This window comes from Trachurus japonicus, chromosome 9 (genome assembly GCF_045865225.1).
Source record: "Trachurus japonicus isolate A0001 chromosome 9, Traja_1.0".
Lineage (NCBI taxonomy): Eukaryota > Metazoa > Chordata > Actinopteri > Carangiformes > Carangidae > Trachurus > Trachurus japonicus.
Genome location: NC_140915.1, coordinates 13553003 through 13565838, shown reverse-complemented (window position 1 = coordinate 13565838; position 12836 = coordinate 13553003).

Genomic DNA, 12836 nt, shown 5'->3' with positions numbered 1-12836 from the left:
AAATTTCACTTATTATCTACTCATCCTCATGTCGACTAAGGGCTGGGAGAAGTTTCAGAGTCCTCCATGGCTTCTCTGAGTTACAGAGAATTTTTTTTCTGAACAATTTCTCATGTCGGGGCTTCAATACAAGAGGGACATTACAGACGAGCACTATGGACGTATTTGGATGTTTTCTGATGTGTCTTTTTAGACATATGGACATGCAGTGCTGCACGGAGCCCCCTGTAACTCAGAGAAGACACTGAGGACTCTGAAACTTCTCCCGGCCCTTAGTCGACATGAGGGTGAGTAGATAATGAGTGAAATTTGAATTTTGGGTGAACTATCCCTTTAATGTCTGGTCATCACGCAAACATTTCGGCAAATTATTTCGCAAGATGAATAACACACTTCCTGCCAGTTGTGTGAGACGCAGATGCCTCAGAGATGATAATGAACTCCTACGACTGTGCAGGAACAAAGAGCTAAAGCAGAAGATGGTTCATCGAGCTGGAAAATGATTTCATCTTGTTTTAATAGAGACCAAAATATATCTATATTTACTAACTCAAAACTCCTTATATTGAAATTATTAACATCATGAAGTGATTAATTTAATAATAAAAAACACACACTGTGCCTGGGTGTACACCTCTTCCAGTTGATTAGAAATGCCAAAAGAAGAGGAACGAGTTGCAGATATTTCAAAAAAGAAGACCAGATCATGTAAAATTCTTTCCACTAAGTGTAATGTTCCTGGCAAACAGATGTGTTAATATTGATGCAATTTCTCCACTAACATGTATGTCATGGTCTGCGCTTTTAAAAATGTCTGAAATTACCAAATTAACAGGAATCGTTGTGCAACAGGAAATATCTAAGATAAGGTGGATTCAAAAGCAGTACGTCTTGACGACCCACGGTTTTATCTTTGTGTGCAAGAAGAAGACGTTTCCCAACATTTTCCCATCTGAGTCAAGAATTTAAAACTGGAAAATCTTTTAAAAAACAAAAAGCCAATCCTTGATGGTGCTGATGTTTTGCCACGATGCATTGGCCTCAGTGTCTGCTTTCAGCCGATAACCGTCAGGCAATAACTCTACTGGGGCCCCAGATGGCTTTGGACAGATTCATCACAACTAACACCTCGGGTCAGCCGCAGGTAATCCATCAGGAGGGCTGAGCTAATTCGGCAGTGTCAGGTAGAAGCAAAAAAATAATTCAGTCTGACTTTCTGCTCCGCTCGTCTCGGGGCTGAGGTTATGACTCCATTGACACAGTTTATGAGTTCTTCCGTGCGTGCAGGTCGCGCTATAATATAAAAGTCATCAACTAAATCTAGAGCGCTCTTCACCTTGATGGTAAATAAAGTGTGTGTAGTTGAGAAAGTAGTTTATACATTGCACACACACACACACACGCACACTCACAGTGAGGCTGTTTCTTATTCTAATACAACATTAATTATCTCCCCAGCTCGATGACTCTCTCCTATGATGTGGCGTTCGGGTGCAATCACAGGAGCCACTGACAAATAAACCAGTCAACAGCCTCATTATTCAGCACTCGGGGCGACTCCCAACATGGCAGCACGCCGGGAGGATGATACCACTCGTCCCGGTCGCTAAGAGCAACAGCCAACAAACAAATCACACACACAGAGTGTACACACAGTGTAGAAGGAGAATCCAGAGAAGGTCTTTGCCGGATTGAACCTTTACATTAAAACTGCCAGAGGCCAACATTCATTTAAAGGCAGCATCCCCTCTGCAGTGCCTTGGAAATTGCCTCTGTAATACAGCATTACAGAGAGATTGTTAACGTAAACACAACTCGCGGCTCATTATGCATTTTCTGAAAAACATCTGCGGGCCAAGGAAACTAATGACTTCATATCCCGCGCCGGATCGCTCGGATAATTCACATTACAGTCGTTGCTACAGCGGTTTTGTGTTTGTTTGGTTCACGTTGCATAAACAACCAATAACTCACACAGAATTTACAGCTAATTTCACGTTGATCCGCAGGAAGGGGAAGCTCAGGATTGAGATGCTAGAAGCTTAGTTATTGCAAATATTTATTAAACATTGTAATATCATTAGTTCCAGTCTCCATTTCTCAAGTATATGACTGCACTGTGTGTGTGTGATTTATTACCTACACTGAGGTAAGACAGTTTATTCTCTCTCTTTTTTTGTTTTTCCCATTAGTTTTTATGAGTTAGCAGGAAAACCCAGGAGCTTCTACACTAGATTTCAGCTGTAATTAACCAAACTATAACATAACTACCTTATAATGCAGAGCGCCAATAATGTTTTCTTTGTTTCCTTGGCTCAACAACGACCAAGTTCATTGGGGATCAAAGCAAGCATCAGCAATTGGACTTTTACTTTGACAAATTATTCTCTAATATTTATATAAATACACATTAATTCCAATGTCTACCCGTTTTTTTTTTCTTCTTTTAAGTCTGAATTAGCCTGAAACAGTTTGTTTTTGACATCCCAAACTGTTGGTTTTGGAGTTTAGTTCAAATATAAACCAAGTCAACTCTTCACTTTGTAGCTGGATCCAATATTTAATGACACATGAACTGAGTGATCCTGCAAAACTTGATTTCCATTCTACAGACATGTTCATCATTCCAATATCTGCAACTCTTGAAATTTGCACAATTCACCCCAAAGCCTGTATCGCCACCAATAATCAACGCCACAGTTTGATTTTCTATGTTCATGCATATATCCTACTAAAGTCTTGATTGATTTATGCATTCTAGTTATTCAAGGTTTCACTATAATAATTTGATAATTCAGCCACGGTAAAATCCACAGGCATGTTTGATTTAGGAGTCAATACCCTTTTATGTACATAATCTGAACTGCTGCCGAGGTCTGTGGGGTAAAAAAAAAGCAACCAACTCTTAAAATTAAGTCAGTGAACTTTTAAAATCACCATTTAAATCTATTAAAAATAAATCAAACACCACATAAAAGCTAAATTAGGTGTAATATGGTCCAGTGGAATGCGTTTAGCCTTCCTTAAAAAGTTGGAAACACTGAAGAGCTGTCCTGGCTTGTGAAATGAAACAAGAGAAGAGAGAGGGGGCAAAAGAGAGAAGGCATCAGCATGCATCATGGGTAAGAGAGTTTGGAGAATCATACATTTTTATGAAGTGAACTAATGAAGTTAAATGCTCCTTTATTTTCTCTTCTTATAGTTTTATGAAGCTGTTTGTGGATCCCTGATTTGTTGGTCTCATGCACAGGGACACATGCAGTGCAAAGTCGTGACAATGGTTTCACACTGTTTCAAAATGTGAGAGACAATAATGTGGCTACAAAAGCAGGGATGAGCTCTACAAGCAAATAAACACGGATGTAAATAATACAGGACTTAAAACACTTAATAAAAACCAGCTTTGCAAATATTTGACTCAAAATCACATGCACGGTGAATAAGTCTGACTGTAAACAAAGCAAAGTTTTGTTTACAATGAGAAAACTCCACAGGGCGTCTTTAATACGGTTAAGCTACTTCACTCAAGGACTGCACATTAATATCAAGAAGGTAATAAATTCAGAGCTTCTGTTTCACAGTAAATACAAATGTAATGGGATTCGGTCTTGGGAGGGAGAAAAAAAAGAAAATCAAAAAATAAAGTCAGATTATGTCACAGGACTGGGGGTTAAGGCTCCATAGTAAAGCACATAACTGAATCAAACTGATCCTAGTGAAAATAATCACATTATTTATGGCTCATAAATGACAAAATCTTACTTAAATCATTTTTACTTAATATCCCGGCTGCTCAGTTGTGGCATTAACCTGAATATCTTTGGGTTTTTCACTGTCGGTTGGACAAAATTAGACATATAAGACTTTAAGGCTGTGGGAACTTATGAGAGGCATTTTTTACAATTATCTCCCATTTTATAGAAAACATTAATCAACTAACTGATAAAGTAATTTGTTGTGGCTTTAAAATACTAATGTTCAACTTAATTTATGTGTCAAGCATTTTTTTTATCAGTATAAACAAATGCCATTAAAGTTCCCTCCTGGGGCTGTTTGGTTTTGTTGCTGTGCTCTCACCACCAATCCAGGTGTGCAGCTGTGTGTGTGTGTGTGTGTGTGTGTGTGTGTGTGTGTGTGTGTGTGTGTGTGTGTGTGTGTGTGTGTGTGTGTGTGTGTGTGTGTGGGTGTCTCTTTGTGTTAAAGGGCAGGTGTGTCCCGCTCTGGTGGCCAAAAGGTTTACGACCTTACCGTGCCGCCATTTTCTGTTACCTCACAACATTTGCCTCTGGTCGTCCTCTGAGCTGGTAGGAATGTGAGTGTGGATGTGCACCGGCTTGCTCAGGATGTCTTTAATGACCCCATAGGTGCCTGTTTATCTCAGTCACCTTTCCAGACAAAACTACATTTGCCTATTGCCCTAAGTCCCTATAGGAGTAGGTTGAGGTTCATTACCTTTAATTATCATTGCATGTTGTTTTAAGATCCGTGGGGCAGAGACGTGAGCTGCCCAGCGAACACAATGGAGGTGAATCGTATAGGTGCCCTGTCCGTCAAAACTCATCAAATACACAATCCAACAACTCCAAAACGCTCTGGTGGACAAGTTTTGACCTACACATTCACCACGCTATGAGATAATAATGTAACATTACAAAACAGAGTTGTTTTCAAGGCAAATGTGGAGCCAGAACTATATTTCAGACACGGCTGCCGGGCGGAGTGCACAAGTGGTTCCAAGTATTTGCTTCATGTGTCGTAATGTTACATAATTATACATGATTATTTCATAGCGTGATGAATGTGCAGGTCACAACATGTCCATGAGAATGTTTTGGAGTTGTTTGATTGTGTATTTAATGAGTTGAACCAAGAAATCCCATTAGCCTCCGTAGCGGAGCTCTGAGCAGCTCGTGGCTCTTCTCCGCCGTTCTTGCACCGACAAATAAAGGTAACGAACCTACTGCTATGACTATAGGGATTATGGCAATGGGCCAATTTGCCAAAATGTTGAACTATCCCTTTAAGAAACTCTAAGGCCTCCTCCCTCCTTGTAAGAGTTTGTCACCTTTGGAGCTCTCTTAAGGGCTAAGATACTTTATGAATAACTTTTATCTTTCCAACGTCCTACTCTTAATTTTAAGGGGAAATTCTTAGATTTTTCTGAGAGTTACGTCACTAAGAGCCACTTTTAGTCGTAGGAATCTGAATATGGGCCCTGATCATCTCGACCAACACAGGTGCTAATATTGCGTGAGTGCTTCTGACCGCTTCTCTAAGACAGAAATAAATAAACTTGTTTCATCTACACTGCAGAAAAATGATTATTGAGTCGACATCTTATCAGTGTTGGATTATGGTGACAGTTTACATGCATTTCTCAGATGTGACTCTGAAGCCCCTGAACTTAATTTTTTCATTCTGTCCTGAGATTCATTACCGGACATAACTACAACACACACCACTGTGACCTGCAGACAAAGTTTGGGTGGCCCTCTCTCTTTTTCTATTGAATAAAAATCACTGGGTTTCATTCATATATAAAGCTCTTACATGTGTTTTACCCTCCTTACTTCCATGGCTTCGCTGCTTTGTTTTAATGTTGCCTCAGTCAGGTGATCGCTCTGCAGGTGCCGACTGTTCAAACTAGATCCAGTTTTTCCTCATTGTGCAGCTGCAACATGGAACAACTTGCAGAATACTACTAAATTTCTTCACTTTAATCATTGGGGCTCTTTAAATCTTTTAATTACATCACACTTTAGTTCCAGATGTTCCTGTTTTAGTTGATCTGGAAAGTCTTATTTTAATATTTTAATCATTTGTTAAGGTTTTCATTTAATCCTCCTAATGTCTTCTAGGCTTTTATTGTTGTTATTTCACTTGGCTCGACAGTGTTGTTTTTTAAATTTTGTCTATGACCTTTTTACTTGAGTCTGTGTAGCCTATTCCTGGGTTAAAATAAAAGTTTGAATGAACAGACCTTTCCAGATAGAGATAATGCGAATGTGGAACGTGTTTGTGATGTTTGTGCAAACAGAAATGATGATATCCAAAACCATACAGATAGACAGCAGATAAACACGGTGTCTGATTTCAGTGGGAGGCTCATGGGAGAGCACAGACTGGTGCCTGAGGAGCAGACTCTGCAGTGAGGCCACATCTCCACTCTATTACATACCATATCCATCACCATGAGGGACACCGAGGCAAAGGGGACATTTGGCATAATCGTGGTCATTTCCTGGACCCAGCCGTGCACCCTGGCTGTCTCTATGTATGGAGTCTGGCTGTCTGAGCCCATGTAGAAACACACACACACACACACACACATGCACACACAGCTAACACACTCATCCATCCAGCATATACTACAGCAGACCCTCTGATCCATCTGCGACAGCAACTGAACAATCTGCTCCTTCTTCTGGCCTTCCCCTGTCCAGACATACTTTCTGTCGCAATCTGTCCGCCCCGAAATGAAGATAAAGAGGAACAGCACAGCCTGATTTATCAGTCTCAAAAGTCCCCTGCACAGATGGGCTGGATAACGTCAACTTGAAGACCTTTATGTCCCCCTCCTGATTTCTTTTATCTACCTCCTCCAGACATGTTCCTGAGAATACTCAAGAGCACTAATGATAACCTGAGAGTTTCAAAGCCAGAGCTCAAGGGTTCAAGAAGTAGGTCTCTCTGTGTTTCTTGTTACTGCAGCAACAAAGCGAACCATGCGCATATTTTGGGATATGAGCGAAAGGCGCAGTCATGATAATAACTATAAAAATAACGTCGACACTTTCCTCTGGATGTCTGAGGTGACATTTTGGGGTCAAAAATGTCAGGCATTCCCAGGCCAAGCTGGTAAAATTAGAAAAGGAGAGAAACACAGCTGCACACTCGGCTTCAGCTCATGAAGTTGTGACCTGTGATGCAAACAAAGCCGATCTTGTCTTTATGGCAGAAAGATGACAAGAGCATTAGTCAGTTTTTCTATTCATTGGTTGGTTTAACATACCGTAGTAAATGTATAATGTTTCATTTAGCAACTGTGTGTTTTGTGAGTTTTGTTGTGTTTTTTTGGCCACCCTAAGATGTTGAACAAGACACTGGGCAAATATGAAAAAGCATTTTTACTTGTTAAAAGAAGTGTTTCTGGCCAACTTACAAATTTAAGTTGAATATTCTCTCGCCTTTTTACTCATGCTTCACTCCTCTCCAACTCTGAAAAAGAGTCCTGTGATCTTCTGTGTGCGCCAGCTGGTTGTTGACTTTATCTCTGAGCCATTTGCTGCTCAAACCTGGTTTTATGCACAGTAAAAACCACTGTGTTTTTACTGTGCATATGATAATAAATCTCTTAAAACTGGAACAATGAGGCTGAACCAACAACAGTAAAGTTAAGCAGCTTTAAACCAATAGGATGAGTCGAAAGCTACGTCTTCACTTTTGTGTTTTCATCTTAAAAACAGTCTCTATCTTAGAACCGTATCAGAAATGGTCTCTGTCCACACTGCATGTCACATGACCATTCACGTACACTGGGTATTTGCAAGTCAGTGTAAACCAGAAGCCGCTCTGCAGTTGGTTAGTTGCAGCAAATTCTCAGAACGAGAAACAACAAAGGTAATTTAAGTGACAAAATGCAGAATTTCACTGGACAACAGCTGCTAGCTCTGCTAACACACGTCATTTATTAATCCATGTTGCGTTCACCAGTGCAACTGGGCGTCTGTGTCACTCGCTACATGACAACACAACCCAGGAGGAATCTGCAGCATTTCTAAAGTCTCAGGAGCAGCATGGAGGTGTAGAAGTGTAGATGTAGTTGAAGAAGACTACACAGTCTTTAATATATTTGGGTTTTTAAACAAATCAAACAGCTTAACAGAAGTGTAAGATTATTGCCTTTTCTTCAAACTCTTGTATTGATTCATAATGAATAACCTACAATGGGAAATTAGAGTCACTGTAATTTCCAAATGTAAAATTCTGAATTATTTGAGTTTAAAGTCACACAATTACCACAAAAAAGCAAAGTTGGTAATGTCAGACAATATCCTATGTTTTTCATATAGAGGTTAACCTCCCTCTTCTAGCTCATTTTGTTTTTGTTTTGTTTTATTTTCACCTACAGTGGCCCCACTCCACCATCATGCTGACCCCAGTTTATTATTTTCACGGTTTCCAGTGTTCATTCATGATGTAAATCTGTTTTTTCCTCATTTCAGATCAATCCATCACTTTGCCAAGCTTGTCCCATGCAGGCCTACAGAGCTTTGTCTCGGTGACACCTGTGCAGCTATACACACCTGGCCATGTACAGAAACCTGTACAGTTCCAGTTCCTCCGATCTTACATGGAGGCTTAAAACGACATCGCAAGACTCAGGATTTATCCATCTGTGTCGGTACGTGTTCTCTTTTTCAACTCCTCTCCTCTCCTGTCAAGTTAAATACTCCGCTGATCACACAAAGCTTAAATGCTTTTCTTGTCTGTCAGCGCAGCTCAGCCCGCAAACACACGATAAAAAAACCTGAGGTGATATTATCTGTGACTGGCATCAGAAGTTCCTTTTACAGGCGTCGTAATGAAACCACTTTTAACCTCAAAAGGTGTTGTGACAAATCTGGCAACAGTTTTTTGTTTTGTTTGTTAAACGTCTAACACAGGCGCTGATAACCGTCTGAGTGGAATCAGTGTGATCTTGTTGAGAAAAAAAAAAGAAAAGAAGGGAAGGGAAAAGAGGGAAAATGTCACCATACTCTTATTTGTGTATTTGTCGCCCGCTAAAGAGGTGACAACAGCTCTGATGGGCTGGTGACACAGAGTCACATTTATAGACTTCATTCAAAGACGTTGGTCCATCCCAATAATAAATCATCAATATATGCTAGATACAAAACCATGAGGTGAATGGGTGAAGTGTAAAAACAACAACTTGCTTTACTCTGGGCTGAACAATGCAGACGTTTCCTCCTCTCATGGAAAAGGTCATCACGTCTGGTCCTTGAATCTTTTATATCAAACTATCCGGCACACTCAGGTCTTATCATGAAAGCATTTTCCAGGGTTGAGTAAGCCTCTTCACAGGGGAAGAAAGACACCCGGGCTGCGCTTTGAACTTGAGATAACATGGTCTCCACATGGTGTGTGTTAAGAAGTGTTTTCATGTGTGTGTGTGTGTGTGTGTGTGTGTGTGTGTGTGTGTGTGTGTGTGTGTGTGTGTGTGTGTGTGTGTGTGTGTGTGTGCATTTGCATTTTCATGTGAAAGTGGAGCATTTAGCTGTTAGAAACCGTGGGGTAAATGTTCTTCACATGCAGGCAGGGTGGGAGGGAAACACACTTAAGTGCACTTCAGAGTATTTAAATGAGTTCAGCTACAGATGTTAAACATCAGCACACTCACATGAATAAAAACCTACTCAAACATTAACCATTAACCAATTTGCTACATCATGATGCCATTTCTCTTGATTACAACACACCCCCACACACCCACTACCACCACCACCACCACCTCCTCCCTCAAATCTCTCAAACTCGCTCCACTTTCATGTTCCAGGTTCGGACATGTTTTTTTGGGCCGATCCACGGGACAAACTAAAGGATTCCTCGGAAGTGGCCTGATTTTCCCATCAAGCCTCTCGGTCGGAGTTTGGGGACAAGCAAAACCTGATTTACACATCCTGCAGCTCCCCCCACCCCCCCTACCTGACAGGAGCAGCTGCACCTCATGACAGATAGGCCATGTCATCTCCAAAATTCCTGCAGCGCTGCCCTGCTCTCAGCATTTCTGTCAACACTCAATATGACGTTCTAATTTTACCGAGGCCTTATGCGCGCCCGTACGCCCTCAGTTGTGCACACTCATGTGTTCAATTATGCAGATTTGTTTAGTTGGCAACTTGTTCCAGTGCTGGAAAGTGACTAAGAAGATAAACTCAAGTGTTGTTTTGCATTTCTTGGAAATTTACCCAAGTTTTTAATACTTTTACTCTATTTTGGAGGGAAATCCACATTTATTATAATTACTATCAACTATACTGTGTATAAATATGAATGTTGTACTAAATACAATATGCTATGATACATTGTTTTACATAGACTTTGACATCCAACAGCTACAACATTAACATGCTGTTTCACGCAACAGCACTCAGTGCATTCATTATATCAATGACATCAATGTTGATACTTAAAAAAAAACTCAATAACATTTTGAGAGCAGGATTTCTCTGATTTAAGGATCTTAATGCAAATGAAATCAAAACGAAGATGCACTTGAAGGGAAAAAACACGGCTGGTATCTCTGGATTTCTGGAGTCTGTAGATGCTGATGAAAATATATTTCTGGTGAGAAGTTGGTGTTGATGTTTACACACTCTCACTCACTTCGTTTTGGATCGATCACACAACAAGTGCAAAAGCGTACACACAAACCCCAATGCTAGGTTCCTCTCGGAGGTCTTGTTAAAGGCCACGGAACGAGCTGCACGGCCCCCTGGGTAATGGACTGGGGATGTGCTGGAAGGAAACTCAAGCCTTGTTGCCATTCCAGGCAGAGCACACAGCAGGCCGTGCTCAATATCAATGACAAAAGCAGACAGGCAGCAAAGCACTGATGCATAAAACATGAGCCTGAGAAAGTTCGCACAACTGAGACAATTATCATTTTTTTTGAGGAATGTGGAATAAGACGCATCAGCAGAACGTCTAAATTAGTGTCAAGTGAACCACATAATAACTTTATACACCCCGGCAGAAAGTTGCCATTATTTTAGCAGCGTGAATATAAACGAAACAAAAACTACCTTATTTTTCCCCCCTTTCGCTGCACAATCTGAGACTGTGAAGGGAAGAAGAGCGGCGGTAATGGGACGCAGACTGAGCTCTCATTATCACACAGTGTCAAACTGAGCTGCCAGACTCCACGGGGAAAATGACTTAGAGAATCACAGAGGAATAAGCATCGCGCATAACAATATTTAGTGAAAGACGACGTCGCTAAGGAGTGTTAACTCTAACACAAACACATTTAAACAAGCATGTAGTCAAACTACTGTGTAGTCCACAAAGATACAGCAGTTTTGTATAAATGCAGACGAGGCCAAGGAGTTGTTTTGGTTGAAACCATATGGGACTCATTTGTGCGGGAACTTCTGGCATCGATTCCAGGGCCTGGTTTTGATGTTCAGATAGGCACGGTACACATTTCGGTCAACATGAAACTACTCCAAGATAAATGTGTCGCTGTCGCCATAATAGTGAGGAAAAATCCAAACCTAAACCATGCGCACATTCAAATTACTTTTATTTCTTTTTTCCACACTTCAACAGAAAAGTCGGGAGTTAGATTCCTCCATATTCTCCCACAATCCCACGCTAAGTGTTAATATTTCATGCCCATAAATTCCTGCACAGCTTTTTTTTTTTTCTTTAATGGCAAGATATTCCAGTAATTGGAGTATATTTTAAATAAAAAGTGTAAAAACAATAGTGTCTATAAAGTAACAGTGAAAGTTCCTCAGTTTTAACAGGCAGATTTGTGTCTGCTGCTCTGTCCTGCTTGGATCAAATTAGTTGAGGGGCCTGTTTGGGGAGAACTTCGGCTGCATCGGAGACCAACACAAGGGTTCGACTCCAAAAACTCTTTTGTTGCATCAGCTTCTCCTACAGTTACATCAAATCTTTGAAAGAAAAAAAAAGTGATTGAGTATGAGAAAGGGACAGAGAGGAGGGAGCTTCCCGAAAACAAGAAGCCTCCCGATGACTGGCTGAACTAACCTGAACTAACCTCAGAGACTGAAAGCCAAGAAAGTATGTGAGAGCTCTATTGACCGTGATTCAACTATTTGATCAGAAGAGATTGAGCTAGAGGCATGTTTCAAATATTCACATCTTTTTTCTTTTCTTTCTCTTTTTCATTAGTCACAGTGGACAGGAGACATGATTTTCCCCCCAAGAAGCAAATACGAAGAATGAAGTGATACAGAGCTGCTTGTACTTAGTTGTTCAGTTTTATTTTTTTGTTTTGTTTTGCTGCCAGGTTCTCACGATTAAAAACAAAAAGTGCAGTGTTGAGTATGGGTCCCCAGAGCGGCCAAATTTAGCGATTGCTCAATTCAACTTCCACTGATAAAACACGCACACAAAAGCCAAATGTACAAACTTAAAACTACACAAACCTGCTGCCGATTACGGTGCGGGTAATCATTCATATAATGCTGTTCTTTGACAGCGGCACTGGGCTCTTGTAATCTTCTGCGTTGCCTGGAAACACGGCTGATTCACAGTAATGCCCTCACCATGTTAGCCATGCTGTGATTACAATCTGAGCAGCTATGAGAACGCCATTTGCTTAAGACGTGTAGCAAATTACAAGGAAAACAAAGCGTATGCACGCATATAATAACATGCAGACACTGTGGCACCAAAATATCACATCACATAGCTCACAAACCTGCTGTGCACTGACACCAGAGAGGAAAACTAGTGAAAGTACTGTACCAATCTCACATTTCCACATGGCATTGCTTTTTTTTTTTTTGGAAAGAAACAGCAGAAGCTCCAGGAATCACCCGCAGATCAAAACTTTAAGTGTTAAGTGGTTTCCTGGCAGATGCAAGTGAAACTTCTCCAAGCCCAGTTTAATCTTTACCTAAAAGGATAGGTGCATATTTTTTAAAGTGTGTAATCATCATCACTCCTCCTTTCCATAGCGACTGTATGGGTTTGTGTGTTAAGAAATCCCTCTCTAAAACGTTTCCACTTCTCATTCTGTGTAAAAATACATTCCCAAGTTTATTTACAGCTTCTCATTTTAGCTTCTCTCCGTTGGA